The sequence below is a fragment of the Lissotriton helveticus genome, chromosome 3_1 (genome assembly GCF_964261635.1).
Source record: "Lissotriton helveticus chromosome 3_1, aLisHel1.1, whole genome shotgun sequence".
Taxonomy (NCBI): Eukaryota; Metazoa; Chordata; class Amphibia; order Caudata; family Salamandridae; genus Lissotriton; species Lissotriton helveticus.
Genome location: NC_136061.1, coordinates 1,247,169,083 through 1,247,190,355, shown reverse-complemented (window position 1 = coordinate 1,247,190,355; position 21,273 = coordinate 1,247,169,083).

The following is a 21,273-nucleotide window of genomic DNA, read 5'->3' as shown; positions in this document are numbered from 1 at the left end:
CTTCATTATTATTACTTGACAGGGCCCATGCCAGCACTCCACCAAGCAATTCTTTCTCACATGTTTCCGGACCACTATCTAGTCTCCAGGCTTCAATCCTTGGCATAGTACCTTGCTTTTGGTGCCCCATTTACCTGATAAGAGACAGATTGCACCATATTAGCCAGATCTTTGCAGTAATCTAGCCCAATATTGTCAGTTATTGAAACTAATCCAGCTGAAGGAATATAAGCCAATCTGATTGTTCTGCCCATGATCACCTCATGAGGTGAAAGGTCTGTCTTCTTCTCTGGGGTACATGTGATGCTCATCCAAACAAGTGGAAGAGTGTCGGATAATTTCAAACTAGTTAAAGTACAGACTATGAACAATTTGTTATTGAGATCTCCATTCATCCTCTCAACCACTCAAGAACATTGAAGGCAATAAATAAAATGGAATCTCTGGTTAATCTGGAATGCAGTAAAAATTATTTGCAAAATCTAAGCTTTTTAAAATGGGAACCACAATCCGTTTTTCAATAGAATTTGGCAAGTAAAACCGCTGTATCAATTTCCTCAACAAACATTTAGCAACTGTAATCTGATCTCTGAATGGGATAGGTAAGAAAACACGCTGCCAATGACTAAGGTATATTTCATGACATTGCAAACTGGCATCTTGACAAAATCTGCTTGGATTCTTGTACATTGGCCTTCTGATTTGCCAATATCATTCATCACAATCAATGACTTCCTTCCCTGATTATTTCTCTGGCACACAAAACACCTGGAGCCCAACCTTTCTAAAAATGTGTGTTTCCCCTGTATTTCCTAAAGGCGCGACTCATAGATTCTTGCCTTGAATGAGACTATCAATGAAAGTGCCTTGCAATAGGATACAGCATGGAATCTGCAATAATGCATTTTTTCAGAATTAACATACAAATCTTGATGATTTTCATATACCCCAATTTTCTCATCTCCTTTTCTCACCTTCTGCAGTATTCCCTTGAAGGTCTCTCAACTTGCTCAAAGAAGTATGAATTGAACTTGATTAAAAACAATTCACATTTTCTGTATTTTGTTTAGTATTTGTTCTTGATTCATCATTTTCAGTTCCTTGAATCACTGTTTCGTCTTCAAGTGCAACATATCTGGCTACTTGATCAGCATAGCCATTTCCAAGACTAACCAAATCTCTCTCTCCTTATGGGCAGCACATTTGGATGCTGTATTGCTTTCAAACGATCAAGTATATATATATATATATATATATATATATATACTGTTCTTAATGGGAGCTCCAGAAGATGCCATAAAACCTCTCTGTGACCAGAGTTAACTTAAATAATGCACCACATCAAAACCATACTGGCTGTCTGTATAGGTTGCACATTTAAATTTTCTGACAAGCCTCTAGCTCTTGTCAATGCAACCAACTCTGCCACTAGTTCTGAAGTTACATTCGGCAGATAGGATGCTTTAAACATTTTAAAAATTAAACATATTGCAAAGGCAGCCTTCAACGCCCCATATTGGACTTTAAACAAGTACCAAAAATAAATAAAATCAGATCAGCCATTTCTAAAGGAGTTTCTTTAAGATTTGGTCTTGGTTTGGTACATAATTCAGTAACCACAATACAATCATGCTCACAATCCTTGTCCTCATCCTCATTTTCATTAGTGTCCCTATCTACACGACGTTTGTCTTGAACACAAAGCAGTGTCACTGGATTGAGTCGGCAAAACTGACTTGCTTGTATCTGGTTAGTCGACTGTTTGTCATGTGCTGAGTCCTTGTACATGCCTATAGGGTCTCAACAGAGTGTGGGACATATACAGTAACATATGGCCCATCACGAAACATTCACTTTGTTCAAAGGCAACACAAACAGTGGCAACTGATTTCAGACATCCAGGAAGACTTACAGCTACTGTATCCAAAACAGCTGCGAGACAGGCTGCTGGTTTCATCATCCCAACATGTCTCTGTGTAAGAATTAATATTGCACACCCACACTTCTCATGGTAGTATACAAAGAATCAATTAATATGGTTCAGTACCCTCTTTTGTGGAAAACCAAATCGTTTCTCACTCATAGTCATTCTATACAGAGCTCATGGTATGCACAGTTAAGAAAATTCATATTCGTCAATAAGTATATTTTGTGGAAAATTCTTCATTCTTTTTCAAAATCTTCTTCCTATAAAATTGAATGCCACTGTAACCAACCGTTTCGTCCTAAGGGACATATCAGGCTACAAAATACATATAAATCCAAAAAAGAAAAATCTATTTATAATATATACATACAATTCTAATCATGAATGCATTAAACAAATGACACTTAAAAACACATTGCATTACAAAACTGTGAGCACAAACAGCATAGTTGCATTGATTTCAACAATGATTGAATATCATGAGCAATAATTGACTATGCTAATATCAATTTGAACATCATGAATTATATAAAATCATCCTCTATTCATAGAGATACATTTTGAGGTGCCTAATACTGTGAATATTTTCAATGTTTTTTTTAATATATATGAAAATAATATGTTTCTTGAAACCTATTGAGGAAAAAGTTTTTTTTCGAAGTGATGGTATTGCTTGTTTTTAAATTCGTTCAAACTGCTCGATGTATACGATAACCCATGCATTTGGTGTAAATGACTGGAGCCTATAATTAATGAGGCTGACAGACCCCAGGAAAGTGGTTTTGGTTAATCGTGTATATCTCGGGCGAGTGGATAAATGATCATACCCTTTATTTTGCACCTAACCACACATCCCTATTCTGTGGCATGGCTCAGACCACAACATAGTATCACAAGTAAACATGTCAAATTTCAGGGGAGACGCGGTCATTGCTACATACCCACATCTGAAATTGAAATTATTCATGTTCTCTCTCAATGTAGCATATTTGAGATAGCAGTATTGCAAAACAAATGGATAGTGTAAACATTTTAAAAGCACGGTAAAGTCCTACGAGTTTGCAAAACAAGTGGATAATAAAAAACGTTTGCAAGTACGTTACAGTCCTACGAATTTGCATTCCCAAAATGTAGGTGCTCTAAAGCTCTAGATATATCTGCAACATTTAAAACGACAAAGTTGAATATTGAAAAACATGATTGACCTTATTTTGTAAGCATAACAAATGTTTTATACTTATATATTTTTCAAAGTGCAAGTGCATAGATACCTGTCCGTTGAACGGAATTTCGTCCAAAGCCAGATGTACAAAACCCATATCAAAGTTAAAAAAGACAAAGTGTGTCAAACATTATTATTGTGAGGCTTAGTCCTAAAGGTCTCTACAATCTTTAGGACCTCAAAGTTGCATGACTACATAGCATAAATGACATTATCTGTCACTGTAGAGGCTATTATGTACTTGCACAAAGGTAGGCGCTTCAATATACTAAATTTAAGCCACGACGTGTGCCAAACATAATTTTAGTTTAAGATTAGACATACAACTTATGTGGCTTGGCTAAAGCAACACACATACATATATATATATATATATATATATATATATATATATATATATATATACATATATTAAAATAATAAAATATAATTAATGTGATCAAAATTTGCTGAGCGGTATCTCGTCAACAATAGTCCTAATATCAGCATAATTCAAGAAGTAGTCACTCACCCAAGAAATGTTATGGTTGCCATCTTGGAATATATGTGCAAATGCTCACTTTCTGTATCTTATCAAAGCTTCATCCTTTGTATTTAACTTCAGATGGTTAGAGCTGTAATTGCATATGTATTGACAATATTCAGGTAAGGAACAGGGCTTATCTATCAAGATAACAGGCCACTAGAAACCTATCATGGGAACTATTTTAATTTGTAACAATGTATATAAGTTATCATAAACATCATCCTTGCATGCGTGATGATCTATTTGATTTCTTAAAAGATGGTATGATAATGTCATTGAGATCTGGGAATTGTTAATTCCCAATTACAAATGATGTTAAAATTATGCAGTGACAATTTAAAATACCCTCAATGGTGTTGAATAAAGGTACATATAAAATGACAATATTCAGGAAAGAAGAAGAACTTATCTAACAAAATAACACGTCACTAAACCCTATCATGTCAACTACTTTTGGTTGTTGCAATGTATCTCAGTTGTCATAAACACCATCTTCACATACGTGATGATCTATTTGGCTTCTTAAAAGATGGTATGGTATTGCAGAGAAACATCCTTCACAACGCGGGCATTGCATTGCAATGCCTTTACATAGCAGGCATTACAACGCAAGTCATGACAACGACTTGCGCTGGATGGCGCTCTAACCTAACAAATAGTATGATTTACTATTCCAACACCTTCCCATCTGTATGTAGACTGGTGTTGGAATAGTAAATCATAATATTCCTATGTCCAGCGCCCTCCAGCGCAAGTCGTTATAATAGTTGCATTGTAGCAAATGCGATGTAAAGTACCACGTTGGAAATGTATGTGTAGTAACATCATACATTCGGTATTGCAATAGGAGCCCGGTAATTTTGAGTTCCCAATTACAATGATGTTGAAATTGTACATTGGCAATTTGAAATATCATCATTAGTATCGAATGGAGGTACAAAATGGAAGGGATTCGGGTGTAGATTTTGAAGATTACAATTTGTTACAATCAACAGATTCCACCATCCCCCAATTTCATCAAAGTCTCTACATATTATTCATTCTAGATCTTACTACAAAAAGTAGTAAAACTCATTGTTTCAGTTAAGACCTACTGATTCTGTCCTTAAATGGCAGATCCAGCCGGCCTCCGGCCATCTTAAGGGAAGTTCCCTATCACCGCCTCTTTCAATAGTGGTCACATGTTTAATAGCGTGGAACCAAATTGTTGTGTCCATTGGATGTGTCTGGTGTATGTGTACGACAATTGGCTATTTTTCATCTTTGTGTTTGATGGCTCTGAGATGTTCCTGTATCTGAAGTTTTATGTTTCAAATGCTACTCCCGATATATATATTTAGTGGCATGCACATCCCATTATATAGATGGTGAATGTGGTGTTGCAATTTATGAAGGAATTAATTGCATACTCCTTGTGAGGGATCTATTTTAATTTAGTCATTTTGTATCCTATATGGCATATGCAACAGTTGCCGCATGTGTGGAACCCTGGTGGTTTTTCAGGGATCCAGTTTTTTTGGGGTTCTTTTTTGTTTTTTACATAACTTAGACACAGTTTATTTCTTAGAGTACTACCTCTGCAATATACTACTTTGGTTTAGTCTTTACAGTACCATCTAGCAGGAAGTTGGAATTGAGTAAGTGCCAGTTCTTCCTTAAGATATTATAGATATGGTACTGTATACATTATGTTGTGTTATGAACATCATTTTATTTTCTTGTTCCTTTTTAATAATCTTCGGTGATTTCTGAGCAAGAGTTGATTTTCTGTCAAATTTCTTTACTCTTTTCTCGGCCTTAGTTAGGCAACCATTATCATACCCCCTCTCTTTAAAATCTTGTTTTATTTTCTTCACATTCTTAATGAAATTCGAATCTTGACTGCAATTGCGTCTGGCCATGACCATTTACCCATATGGTATGGCCTCTATCCTTGTTCTGGGATGGGCACTTGTGGCATGCAAGATGCTATTGCAGGATGTCTGTTCACTCTGTATAGTGTTTTCATCCACACATATTCGCAGGTCTAAAAAGTCAATTTCTTGTTTGCAATGGTTAATCTTACATTGAACGATTCCTGTTGAGACAGCAATGATAGGCAAGGAGATCTTTAATCTTTCCATTCCATATCAACAATACATTGTCTATGTATCGCCCATAAAAGATGATGTTGTTATTCCAATCATGTGCACCATAGCCCCAGGCATGCTCCATCTCATACAAACCCATGAATTGGTTTGCATAACATGGAGCAAACCTGGACTCCTTCACAGTTCCCTGCTTCTGTAAGAACCAGGACCCATCATGTAAAAACACATTATGTCTTAAAAAGAACTTTGACATTTCCAGTAGCATAAGAGAATGTTCTATGTGGTTGGCACTACGTTTGGGTAAAAAATATGTTTGTGGCTCCAACCCACAGTCTACCTCAATACACGTGTATAGAAAGATTGAAGATCTCCTTGCATATCTTTTCTATCTCTACAAGAATCGATTCAATGTGAGATTAACCATCAAGAAAACCTACATTTTTGGAATGCAAATTCATAGGACCATAACGTACTTGCAAAAGGTTTTAATTATTCACTTGTTTTGCAAATCCGTAAGACCTTATTGTACTTGAAAAATGCTTACACTATCCATTTGTTTTGCAATATTGCAATCTCAAATACACTACGTTGTCAGAGGACAGGAATAATTTCAATTTCAGAAGTGGGTAGGCAGCATTGATCACATCCCACCTGAAGTCTGACATGTTTACTTGTGATACTGTGTTGTGCCCTTAGCCACGCCGCAGAATATTGAAGTGCAGTTAGGTGCAAAATAATGGGTATGATAATTTATCCACTCTCTTTAGATTTATGCAATTAACTGAGACCACTTTCCTGGGGTCTGTCAGCCTCATTAAATATAGGCTCCAGTCATTGATACCAAATGCATGGGTTAACATATACATCTAGAAGTTTGCACAAATTTAATGGCGAGCAATACCATCAATTCTAAAAAAAACTTTCTCCTCAAAAGGTTCCAAGAAAAATATTAGTGAGCCATGGCAGAATTTTCTGAGTTAAATACAAAATAGTCTCCTGTGAGTACTTGTACATGTACCACAGGCATGAACTTAGAAAATATTAAAAAAATATTTAACCCTAATGCAGTCCTCTCTTTTTTCACTGTATTCTCTCCTGGAGAAACTAGTTTGTATCAACACAATTTAATCAATGAATTCTGAACAATGGTTTCCTTAAACTTTCTACAAGATCTAAGAAATAAACTGCCTTTCATGAAAATTGATAAAACAAATGTGGATCCACTGTCTCTAATAAGAACATGTCAAAATGAAGGTGTGTGATATTCGTAATTATGCAAATGGAACTGGCTCCATCCAAGTAGTACAAGTAAATCTAGCTCATGAATCCATCATATATATTAAATAAAACATTGAAAATATTCACAGTATTAGGCACCTCAAAATGTATCTCTATGAATAGAGGATGATTTGATATAAAGCATGATGTTAAAATTGAAATTAACATATTCAATTATTCCTCATGATGTTCAATCATTGCTCAGATCAATGCAACTGTGCTGTCTGTGCTCACAGTTTGGTAATACAATGTGTTTTAAGTGTCATTTGTTTAATGCATTCATGATAAGAATTGCATGTATATATTGTAAATAGATTTTTCTTTTTTGTATTTATATGTATTTTGTAGCCCCGAAGAAGTCCCTTAGGACGAAATGCATTGGCTACTGTGGCATTCAATTTTAAAGGAAGAAGAATTTGAAAAAGAATGAAGAATTTTCCACAAAATATACTTATTGAAGAATATGAATTTTCTTAACTGTACATACCATAAACTCTGTATTGAATGACCATGAGTGAGAAACTATATCGTTTTCCACAAAAAAGGGTGCTCAACCATTTATTGATTTATGTTGAAAAACTGTTTTCTATTTTAAAGTCAAAAGGGGTTTAACTTTCTGTTCTGTGCACCTTACACGTGTTTCATTACTTTTCCCACGGTGGGGTTGAGTGCCATAGGATTTTGCCTCAACCTCTTTCTGTATATATCTTTTTAGTGTAAAAAGAAGGTCAAATTATAGTAAGGCATTCTAAGGGTGGGTTAACTGCATAAACTCTCTCTCAATATTTGGAATGCCTTTGAACATTCATTGTGAAATGGTACCGGATCCTTTATGTCACTTTGAGTCAACCTTATTAAAGGTTTAACAATCAAGTAACAATTTGGAATCCACTGACATCAGTATCCAGCAATTCCCAGAAACATCCTCACCTCTCTCTTGTTAGTAGGTGGATTATTTTTCAGAATTGCAGAAATGTGTTCTTTTGAGACTTTCCTTACTCCTTTCTCATTATTGTGACTTAGATAAATTTGCGTCCTTTTTACAGTACTACATCTTTGGGCCCGATTCCGATCTCGTTCAGAAAGCAAACCGAATGACTCATGTACGGAATGCTTTCCGTACGACTCATGTCAGGGGAGTCCGACCGAACAAGTATGATGCATCAGCACAGCACCACCTCCACATCAGTGCACCACCACCAATGCAACCTCACCTCAGCACCAGCACAGCCCTACCTCAGAAGAAACTCAGCACCAATGCAGCACCATTTAAGTATCAGCGCAGCACCACCTTAGCGCATCATCACCTCAGCACTGCACCAACTCAGCACAACTCAGCACCACCTAAACATCAGCTCAGCACCACCTGAGCACCAGCACAGCACCGCCACCTCAGCATCACTCAGAAACACCACAGCATGACTCAGCAACAATGCAGCATCACTCAGCACTACATCAGGGTCACTCAGCATCACCTCAGCATCGGCACAGCACCCACTTCTTATCAGTGCACCACTGTCAGTGTAGCACCAACTCAACATCAGCACAGCACCACCTCAGCACCAGCGCAGCACCATCTCACTACTAACACAGCACCACCTCAAAATCATCACACCACCACCTCAGCACCAGCACAGCCCTACCTTAGCAGCAAATTAGCACCAATGCAGCACCATTTCAGCATCAGCGCAGCACCACCTCAGCATCAGCACAGCAGCACCTCAGCACAAACTCAGCATCACTCAGCACCACCTGGGCATCAGCTCAGCACCACCCGAGCACCAGTGCAGCACCACCACATCAGCATGACTTTGCTCCACCACAGCATCACTCGGCACCAACACAGCATCTCTTAACACCACAACAGCATCATACATCACCACCTCAGCACCAAGGTAGCATCTCCTCAGCACAGCACCAACTCAGTGTTGGGGTTCAAGAGGGCCTGGTTCCTTCTGTCTAGTTCCCCGTTAGCGGTTTTTCTTAAAAGTGCCAAGTGCATATGCGAATTTATGGACGCTCCCTGGAGCTCGCTTTAAAAGGGGGCTGCCAACAGTAAACAGGTGCTTGGTTTCTTTATTGGTCCCTTGCCGTGTGTTTCCTGTTCCTGTGGTTCTACCTTGTTTCCCTTCCTTCGAGCTCCGTTCCAGCGGTCTTTACTAGTGCTGGGTTTTGATCCCCTTTTTTCCCCTGCTCCCTTGTTTTCCTATTCCCTTGGGCATTTCAGAACCCTTTATTGGGGACCTGTTTTTGATCTTCGGTGACGTTCTGGGATTCGCGGCAGCGTTTCCTTTGAGTTTTAATGTCCCATTATTATCCCTTTTTTGTATCCAAACCATCTTGTTATACGCTGTGTTTGGGTGGTTTCACGAAGGAGCTGAATAACGGCCGTTTTTGTGCTACCTTCGTGTTCATTTTTAGATTCCAGGGGTTTTTTGGGTGTCTTTCGTATTCCCTTTGATACCATTTTTTCCCCTGTCCTTTTTTTTGTCCTAAGAATTGTGAATTCCACCCCCTTTGTCATTCTCGGTGTTTCCCGAGGGGGCGTGGTTGGTCTGGGGTTACGCAAGAAACAACCAATACGATTGCAGTGGAAGAATTCCTGTTTCGTATCAAGCCACTCCCGTTTGTTATCTGGGGTAAGCAGGGAGGTCTGTGGTTCGTGTGTGTACTTGGCACTGGTAATAGTAGTAGGGGTGTGTTTAATCTTGTCTCCTTCTTTCATTTTAGCGTTCTCGTCTGTGTCAAGCTGTCAGCTGCCTAGAAGCCAGAGGAGACGAGTTGTGTTCCCCAAGACCTTGGGTTCCCTTGTTTTGTTACCCACCTTCTCCCGGTGTCGTGTTCTCCACCATCCGTTTTGATTGCGGGTGTTGGGGGTCACGGTGAGGGTAGAGGATTGGGACGTTCTTCACTCCTGCGGTGTTGGGCCGGTCGGCATCGGAACACTCAGCATCACTCGCCACCTCCTGAGCACCAGTGCAGCACCACCACCTCAGCATGACTTAGCTCCACCCCAGCATCACTCGGCACCAGCACAGCATCTCTTAATACCACAACAGCATCATGCATCACCACCTCAGCACCAACATAGCATCTCCTCAGCACAGCACCAACTCAGCATCTCTCGCCTCCTCCTGAGCACCAGCTCAGCACCACCTGAGCACCAGTGCAGTACCACCACCTCAGCATGACTCAGCAACACAACAGAATCACTCAGCACCAGCACATCTCTCAACACCGCAACAGCATGATGCAAAACCACCTCAGCACCAGTGCAGCATCGCCCACAGCACCACTTCCGCATCAGTGCACCACCACCAGCTCAGTACCAACTCAGCACCAGCGCAGTCCCACTACAGCATAAGTGCAGCACCACCTCAGCACCAGTGCAACACCACTTCATCAGCAACTCAGCACCACTTCAGCATTAGCACAGCATCCCCTGAGCACCAGTGCAGCATTACCACTGCATCAGCTTAGCACCAAGTCAGCATCACGCAGCACCACTTGAGCACTAGCACTTCACCACCTGAGCACCACTATAGCATAATTCAGCACCACCTCAGCATCACTCAGCACCACCTCAGTATCACTCAGCACCACCTGACCATCACCTCCACACAAGCACATCACCATCTCAGTATCACTCAGTACCACCTCAGCACCAGTGCAGCAACACCTCGGCACCAATGCAGCACCAGCACAGCATCCGCATAGTACCACCTGAGCACCACCACTGTACCGACTCAGCATCAGCACAGCAGCAACTCAGCATCAGCACAGCACCACCTCCTCACCAGTGCACCACCACCAGTGTAGCATCAAATAAGCATCTGCACAGCAACGCCTCTGCAGCAGTGCAGCACCACCTCAGCACAACCAGAGCACTACCTCAACATCACACAGCACATCTCAGCATCCGCACAGCACCACCTCAGCATCAGTGCACCACCACCAGCACAGCCCCACCTTTAGCACCAGTGCAACCCCACCTCAGAGGCAATTCAGCACCAGCGCAGCACCACTTCAGTATAAGTGCAGCAGCACCTCAACATCAGCATCAGCACAGCATCACCTTAGCACAGCACCAACTCAGCATCACTCAGCAGCACCTGAGCACCAGCTCAGCACCACCCGAGCGCAAACACAGCACCACCATCTCAACATGAGTCAGAACTACCTCAGCATCAGCAGATCACCATCTCAGCATCAGCACAGCACCACCTCCACATCAGGGCAACACCACCAGTGCATTACCAACTCAGAGCAGCACCACCTCCCACCAGTGCAGCACCACCTCAACATCAGCACAGCACCATCTCAGTAACAGCGCACCACCACCTCAACATCAGCAGAGCAACACCACAGCACCAGTGCAGCATCATCTCACTACCAGCACAGCACCACCTCAACATCAGCACACCCCCACCTCAGCACCAGCATGACCTACCTTAGCAGCAAATAAGCACCAATACAGCACCATTTCAGCATCAGCACTGCACCACCTAAGCATCAGAATAGCAGCACCTCAGCACAGCACGAACTCAGCATCACTCACCACCAACTGAGCACCAGCTCAGCACCACCTGAGCACCAGTGCAGCACCACCACCTCAGCATGATTTAGATCCACTACAGCATCACTCGACACCAACACAGCATCTCTTACCACCACAACAGCGTCATGCATCACCTTCTGAGCTCCAACGTAGCATCTCCTCAGCACAGCACCAACTCAGCATCACTCGCCACCTCCTTAGCACCAGCTCAGCACCACCTGAGCACCAGTGCATTACCACCACCTCAGCATGACTCAGCAACACAACAGCATCACTCAGCACCAGCACAGCATCTCTCTACGCCGCAACAGCATGATGCAAAACTACCTAGGCACCAGCGCAGCATCAACCACAGCACCACTTTCGCATCAGTGCACCACCATCAGCTCAGTGCCAACTCAGCACCAGCGCAGTCCCACTACAGCATTAGCGCAGCACCACCTCAGCACCAGTGCCACACCACTTCATCAGCAACTCAGCACCACTTTAGCATTAGCGCAGCACCACCTGAGCACCAGTGCAGCATCACCACAGCATCAACTTAGAACCAAGTCAGCATCACTCAGCACCACTTGAGCACTAGCACAGCACCACCTGAGCACCACTATAGCATCATTCAGCACCACCTCAGCATCACTCAGCACCATCTTAGTATCACTATGCACCACCTGACCATCACCTCCACACAAGCACACCACCATCTCAGTATCACCTACTACCACCTCAGCACCAGTGCAGCAACACCTCAGCATCAGCACAGCATTCAGTGCAGCACCAGGACAGCATTTGCATAGCACCACCTGAGCACCACCACTGCACTGCCTCAGCATCAGCACAGCACCAACTCAGTATCAGCACAGCACCACCTCCTCATCAGTGCAGCACCAAATAAGAATCAGCACAGCACCGCCTCTGCAGCAGCGCAGCACCACCTCAACACAACCAGAGCACTACCTCAACATCAGCACAGCACATATCAGCATCAGCACAGCACCACCTCAGTATCATTGCACCACCACCGGCACAGCCCAACCGTAGCACTGGCGCAACCCCACCCCAGCAGCAATTCAGCACCAGTGCAGCACCACTTCAGCATCAGTGCAGCAGCACCTCAACATCAGCATCAGTGCAGCGTCACCTTAGCACAGCACCAACTCAGAATCACTCAGCACCACCTGAGCACCAGCACAGCACCACCATCTCAGGATGACTCAGCACTACCTCAGCATCACTCGGCACCAGCTCAGCATCACTCAGCACCACCTCAGTATCATTCATCATCACCTGAGCAGCACCACAGCACCACCTCAGCATCAGCACAGCACCACCTCCACATCAGTGCACCACCACCAGTACAGTACCAACTCAGCGCAGCATCACCAGTGCAGTACCACCTCCCACCAGTGCAGCACCACCTCAACATCAGCACAGCACCATCTCAGTGCCAGCACAGCACCACATCAACATCAGCACAGCACTACCTCAGCATCAGCATAGCACCATCTCAGAATCAGCATAGCCTCACCTCAGAACCGTTGCAGTCGCACTGAAGGACCAGCGCAGCCCCCATCTCAGCAGCAATTCAGCACCAATACAGCACCACTTCAGCATCTGCCCAGCACCAGTTCAGCATAAGTCAGCACCCCCTTAGCATCAGCGCATCACCTCAGCACAGCGCCAACTCAGCATCACTCAGCCTCACCTGAGCACCAGCTCAGCTCCACCTGAGCACCAGTGCAGCACCACCACCTCAGTATCCCTCAGCATCACCTGAGCATCACCTCTACACCAGCACACCACCAACTCCGCATCACACAGCAGCCACAATTCTCTCTAAGATAGCTTAAAGATATTGGCAAAGCCAATAACCCTGGCTAAATACTCATAAGGTCCCAAAGGTGAGACCTATTGGCTATGCCAATGCTTCTTTTTTCTAGGTACTGGGAGATCAATCAATCAGGATTTATAAAGTGTGGCTAATCACCCAATAGGGTATCCAGCCGCTTGCAGGTCCTGGAGGCTTATTTGACCAGACAGGTCTTAAGGGTCATTCGAAATTCCGGAAGTGGGGTGATGGTCCGTGGGAACGTGGGGAGGCTGTTCCAGGTCTTTGCTGTGATGTGGGAGAAGGAACGTTTTCCACTTCTGTTTTAGTAGATATGGGGAGTATGGGCAAGTGAAAGGGAGGTGGAGTGTAGTCTTCTCAATGGTTGATGCGAGTTCAATAGGTTGTTAATGTAGGTGGGTCCACGGTTTTGCAGAGCCTTGTCTACATTGGTCAGCAGCTTGAATTGGCAACTCTTCTGTGCGTGCAGCCAGTGGAGTTGCCTGATGTGGGGTGTAATGTGGGTTTGTCTGGGAAGGCCGAGGATGAGTCTGGCTACGGTGTTCTGTATGGTCTGAAGTCTCTGTAGGAGATAATGCTATTTGCTTAGAATCATAGGATGTTGGCCCAATAATGTCTCACTCTTGGAAGTAGACTTACACACACAAAATTCTTTGTGTGAGTCAGTGCTTTTACAGCGGTAAAACCAAATTTTTAGGACAAGTGGTTTTACATCCGTGAAAAAATTCCAGTTGCGCTTTGTAAGCTAAACTTTCTCGGACAAATAGCATCGTGAATCAGCCCGTTGTATTCAAAACGTTGCAAAGTTTATTGCTGGCCCAAGGTTTAGTCCGGTTTCATGGTGACATTGTACAGCACATGTGTGTGGCTTACTATTCAAATAGTTGACACTATGATGTGAGTTAGTATCAAGGAGGAAGCATCGCCGCAGGGAGGCTTGAGCAGCGCCAGACTGGCATTCTGCCACACTGGTAGGCTGCATGCTCAGGGGTTGCTTTCAGAGGTCAGTGGGCTGCAATGACCCAATCACGCTGCTGTGGCTCCATTCTATCCGCGACCTCCTGCAGTGTGAAGCTGGTTTAAACATTTTGCCAGAACCTATTTTTGGTTTCAGATTGGACAGTATCATCAAGGGTAGACGAATTTTTTACGGCCCCTTACCCCTCCCACCCCCCACCCTCATCCCCACATCTCGGAATTCACGGAATTCAGACACTTGTATGCTTCAGTGTGGTGCTGGTGACTTATTCGTGCAGCATGAACAGTGGCTCGTGCCAGCAGATTCCTGGAAATGTGCTACCCAGAGGGGGCACAGGACTGGCGGTCGCCATTAGTATTCATGCCTGATCTAGTGACGCAGTGGACAATTGTTAAAGCAATCAGATTAGTGCTTGATAGCTCGCGACCCCAGAAACGACTTCGCTGCATTAGCGGGAATGGCTTACAGCGAGGAAGAGGGGAAAGCGACGCTAATGAATAGGAAACAGTTCGGTCTAGCCAATACCCTTGACGCGAACACACGAAGAGCTTCAAATGGCGGTACATCGGGTTCTTACTGAGCAAAGCTACGTGAGGAAAAGCGCTAGAGCTGGTGTTTGTGCTCCAGTGGGCAGGAGCATCTCCTGTTCCTTTGGCCTCACAAAATGGCAGTGTGGCCAGTGCGTGGCCCATCAAGGGTGACAGAGAGCTGGCTGTAATGGGAGAAAAGGGGCTGCGCCATAGTGAGAAGGCTCCTATGCTGGAATATTGTTTATTGCAGTCAGTTTTCGTTTTGTGCAGAAAGGGGACCCTTCCTGCACAAAAACAATCACAATCCTTAGAGGCTGTTTTCTCATTGTGCTGGCAGGCATTCATCATCTAAGAAATTCTTTGGACCCTGGCTATTATGTGCTTAGAATCAAGCAGTGCATCGCAACATACATAATTATTTTCCTCTGGATGCTTCCTGGCATTGACTAGTATGTTCCCTAATTTCTGAAGGTATTGAAACACCCGCTGGCAAGTGCAAGTCTGCAAAAACGGACACATATGAACACTTAACCAATAGGGCAGATGAATCATTGCATCCTAAGAGAGACAGAGGGGGCTTCATCAGTAAACATTAATCATCACAACAAACAAAAGGAAATTCTGAGTTGCACGAAGAGGCTGGATTGGTTGTGCCATAAGGTCCTGGCTACAGATTTAAAAATTACACGACCAACGTTCTGTTTGCCCACAAAGACAGATGTGACGGGTGAGAGGATGAACACAACAGCTTTTGCAGCAATATTTAAACGCCACTAAAAGGGCTTATCAATGTTTACTGCGACTGAAGAGTTAAGAGTGGCCTTTTAACAGCAATCTTGAAGAACATAAAAAAATAGCATCACTCCCAGTAAAAGCCATATTTTATGGATGGAAGCGATGAGGAGGAATGCACTTAGAGACATGTTGGAAGGAGAGAAGTGACAGGAATTCTAAATGAAATGACAACCTTCAGAGAGGTGGTGCGAAGTTGCAATACAGTCACCTTGCATATTACCATGTCCTTCCGCGGGCAGCAGATCGTTGTGGACATGTACCTACCAGCCCTGCCATGCAGTATGCAGAGGACACCGACATGCAGTAGTGTAGTGGACATTGGACTTCTTAAGAAGGATGCACAGGAGACATGGAATAAGGTATAATAAAAACGGATAACATACATGTAATATATGGTACTATCCTTCACCGCAAAAAACTGACTGTGCCCCAGCCGTTTGCTTTCTATTTTGCAGTTTGTTATATGACAATCTCCACCCAAGGGCAATGCAGTACTTTGCATGAGCACCAGCTACAACATACAAGGTCAGATGCGTGTTTTTAGTCATGGGGAGATTAAACCATTTGCCCAGAATCACAGGGCGTTGAACCGATGCCGGGATTCAAACTTAGTAGTTCTGTTTCAAACTCGGCAGCTCTGGCTGTAACGCTACACCACATTCTCTAGCTTGGTACACAGACAGAATATCGAGTTTAAAATGTCGACACACAAATATTGAGTTTTAAATATCGCAATACAGAAATATCGACAGGAAGAATATCGTGGTCAAGAATATCGACTTGCAGGTAAGAAATCTTTTTTTTGGAAATATCGAAGTTGTTAATATCGTTTGCACAAATATAATTGTTTAAAATATTGATGTTTTAATTTGTGTTATTTTAGTATGTATTTTAAAAGTGTGTGATCTATTTTGTGTATAAGAATTAGTTTTGCTTTTGAATATATGTGTTACATTTTTAGTAGTTATTCATTTATGCGTTTTAAAGTTGTGTAGCGGGTTGGGGGTTGATAGGGGAATAGGGTGGCAAGTAATTTAATTATAATAAATTAATGATTATTTTTATGTATAAGTATTTATTTACTTTAGATTTTATACTCTTAATTGTGGTAACTAATTTATTATTAATTATTAATTAATTGGCTGTGTATTATTAATTATTTAATTGACAATTATGGTAACTGTGTCATTTTGTTAGGAGCAGGTTGTGGGTTTTGAGGGAAACAACCAAGAACAAACAGGTCTGTCCCTTATACTTGATACCAATGGCTCACATGGAGTCCAAAATTATTCCATAGCAGATTTGAGTTCACCAGAATGCATAGCCTGCCCACACAATTGACAAAACAACATAATAGAAAAATACAAAAGTTTTATTTATTGAGTTCATCACAGATAAAAAATTCCATCATCAAAGATAACATAAATAACCCTATTCGCACATCACAATTCACAGTCCCACACAACCCAAGGTTCTAACATTCACTCAGCAACATTTAATCTCATTCTCTACCTCCTATCAACACATATAACAGCAAACATACACATATATCCATCAACTATTTCATCACTCATCCTTCTCAAGATTTTAGATGTAGCACACTATAACTGTCCTGCGGCGTCTTCCCAGTAGAACCAGGGACCAGAAATCGTAATTGCAGGACAGAATCAGGGTTTTGAGGGGAATTTTTGAGGGGAATAGGGTGGGAATTAATTTAATTATAATAAGTTAACTATCATTTTTCATGCATTAGTATTTATTTAATTTGGATTTTATAGTGTTAATTGTGGGAATTAAATTATTATTAATTATTTATTAATTGGTTGTTAATTATTATTAATTAATTATTGAGTAACTAATTATGTTAATTGTGTCATTTAATTAGTAGTGGGTAGTGGGGTTTATAGGAGAATAGGGTGGGAAGTAATTTATTAATAATTAATGAATAATTATGTGTTAATTAATGCTAATTAATAATAAAAATAAAAATATGGCAATAATGTAATTACTTTTTGATGTAAGTTGTGGGCAGTAGTGGTCGGTGGTGGGAGTAGCTGCCGGGCGGTGACATGGGGAGGGGCAGGGTGGGAGGTAGTAATCTATGGATTACTGAGGATTACAGGTCAGTAAACATATAAATAAATAAAACAAATTTCGTAACGCTCACTGCATCCCCTTATGCGATGAAGTGCACTCAACGAAATTCGTTATATTTATTTTTATGTTTACTTACCTGTATTCCTCCGTAATCCATAGATTACTAGCCCCCACCCTGCCCCTCCCCCTCCCCAAGTCACCGCCCGGCAGCTACTCCCACCACCGACCGCTACTGGTTGTGGGGTTTACATTGGTAAAGGGTGGGAACTAAATTCTTTTAAATTAATTGATAAGTTGTTAATTGATATTAATTTATTAATGCAAAATTAGTTATGGAAATTGTGTAATGATTTTTAGGTGGGCCACGTTGTTTATTGGAGTAGAGGGTGAAAAGAAATGTATGTTTAATTAATTAATAATTAGTTGATTATTAATATTAATTTATCAATTTGTTAATATTTATGGTACGTGTTTGGGGAGTAAATTAATTTTTATTTGTTTACTTTTTTTAAAAATTAATAGAATTTGTTTAATTTATAATTTATTATGTTAATTATGGAGGTACATAAACAAATATTAATATGGGTTGTGAATTGTGTGGTGTTATAGCGTAGGAAGTCAAAAATATTACATTTATGTAATAAATAATGTTTTTGTTTATAAAAAGTTTCAATTAAAAAATAGTTTTTTGTTTTAAAATTATTATAAAATAAAAAAAATAAGATTTCCAGGTATTTGTTAGATCTTTTTAACATCCTGATCTGTTTCTGTCTTTTGTAATATTTAAAACTTTTATATGTTTTAACTTTTTGTTTTTTAAAATCTTTTGTGTTGTTGTTAATTTGTTTTTAATTTTGAACTGACTCCAGTGGAAATGTTAAGTTTTACCCCTCCGCTATCCAACACGTTCCCTACTGTTGCACAAACTGGAGTGGGAATAGTAATGTTTATCCCTCCGCTATCCAACACTTTCCCTACTGTTGCACCCACTGGAGTGGGAGTAGTAATTTTCACCCCTCCGCTATCCAACACTTTTTCTACCTTTGCACTCACTGGAGTGGGAATAGTAATTTTTACCTCTACGCTATACAACACTTTCCCTACTGTTGCATCCGCTGGAGTGGGAAAAGTAACTTCTACACATCCGCTATCTAACACTTTCCCTACTGGTGCACTCACTGGAGTGGGAATAGTAATTTTTACCTCTCTGCTATCCAACACTTTCTCTACTGTTGCACCCACTGGAGTGGGAATAGAAATTTTTACACCTTGACTATCCAGCATTTTCCCTACTGTTGCACTCACTGGAGTGGGAATATTACGTTTTACCCCTCCGCTAATCAACACTTTCCCTACAGCTGCACTACCTGGAGTGGGAATCGTAATTTTTACCCCTCCGCTATCCAACACTTTCCCTACTGTTGCACTCATTGGATTGGGAATATTAAGTTTTACCCCTCCGCTATCCAACACTTTCCTTACTGTTGCACTCACTGGAGTGGGAATAGTCGTTTTTACCCCTCCGCTATTCAACACTTTCCCTACTGTTGCACTGAATGGAGTTCAAAATTCAATTTTAAAGACTATTAAATATTTTTATGTTTTCATTTATAATATAAAGTTTTTTATTAGATTTTATTTTATGAGTGTATGTAAATTTACATATATATATATTTATTTGTAAATCTTTATATATTTATAAAAATAAATTAAATTTATAGTTGATTAATTGTTTTAAAGGAAATATTTATATATATATAATATTTTATATGTGTATGTTTAAATATTTTTTTAAATACATTTCTTTTATTTTATTTATTAAACAGTATTTTAAATCTAAATAATGCTTTAAAAGTTCATTTTATTATTTAATATATTTACCATTAGTTTTTATTTAAATACAAAAATCGATATTTTGTACATCTATATTTTTTACATCAATATTTTTGTTTCAATATTTTTGTATTTACAATTTTAAATATAGGATGTCGATATTTTTGTCATCGATATTTTAGCATCGATATTTATGTTTGGGGATATTTTGTGAATTGATGTTCTATCAGTAAACCCTCTGGCTTGTCCAGGAGTATAGCAAAAGAGGGAGATGAACTTGCCATTCAGAGAAAAGTACAGCCAGGGCCAAGGGCGCATTTATCTTGGCCCTATGCATGTAACTAGCTAGATATGGCGAGCCAGGAGAGGTAGGAAGGGACATTTCTAAATGGGATGGCAGTGGGAGTCCAGGCTGGGAGGGAATGGATGCTGGGAGTGACCACCAATCACGTTGCCTGGCTAACACAAAAATAAAACTCATCAACTGACAGGAAGTTTCCGAACTAGAGATAAGACAACGAAAGCATTGCTGAGGCAAAGGATGGGAATATTGCGGATTTATGCTAGACTTTAAAAACTGAGGGCCCGATGTAGGTAATCCCAGATTACCGATTCTTAAATACCGAATCATACCGATTCGGTATTTAAGAACTGGCAATCGGGATGTAGGTGATTTTACCAAATTAATTACCGAATCGGTATGATTCGGTAATTAATGAATCGGTATTTACCGATTCTGTAATTGCCATTGATTCCTATAGGCCTTGAGGCCCATAGGAATCAATGTCAATTACCGAATCGGTAAATACCGATTCAGTAAAATTACCGAATTTGCAAGGGGGACAGGGTGTCACTTTGACACCCTGTTGCACCCCTGTTTCTGGCTTGTGTGCAATGTGACACACATACATGCCCTTAGGGCATGTATGTGTGTCACATGGCACAGGTGTACATGCACAGATGTGCATGTACACAGAAATTTGTAATTTACCACCCAATAGTTTTGGGTGGTAAATAACAAATTCTAAAGGCCCTGTAGCACTGTTTAAAGTGCTACCTACATAACAAATTACAGATTCGGTAATTTTTCCGATCTGTAATTTTACCGATTCTGTAAAATTACCGATTCGGTACATTTACCGAATCTGTATGTTTTTGCTACCCCTACATACCAATGTCCAAATACCGGTCGGAAACGGCCGAAAATCGATATTTTCGGCCGTTTCCGACCGGTATTTGGAAACCTGAATGTGGTGTTGGGCCCCATGGGCCGATATAGCGGCACACCGAAGGATGCACACAGAAGGCTAGCGCTAACAGTGACCCTTCTGTTTCGGATAATGGGTCATTTACGGGCATATTTATGAGCTCCTTTGTGTGTTGCTCTTGCACCATGCAACATGGTGCAAAAGGACCTCATTGCCTTACTTTGAAATAGCCCCAACTCCTTCTTTCGTCAGAGCCCACCATTGCACTGGACAGGCTTACCATGGATCCCTATCACCACGCAATGTGGTGCAAGAGCGACATTACTCAAAAATGAGATTTATGGAGCCACACAAGGCCACCTTGCGAGGCTCCATACATCTCGA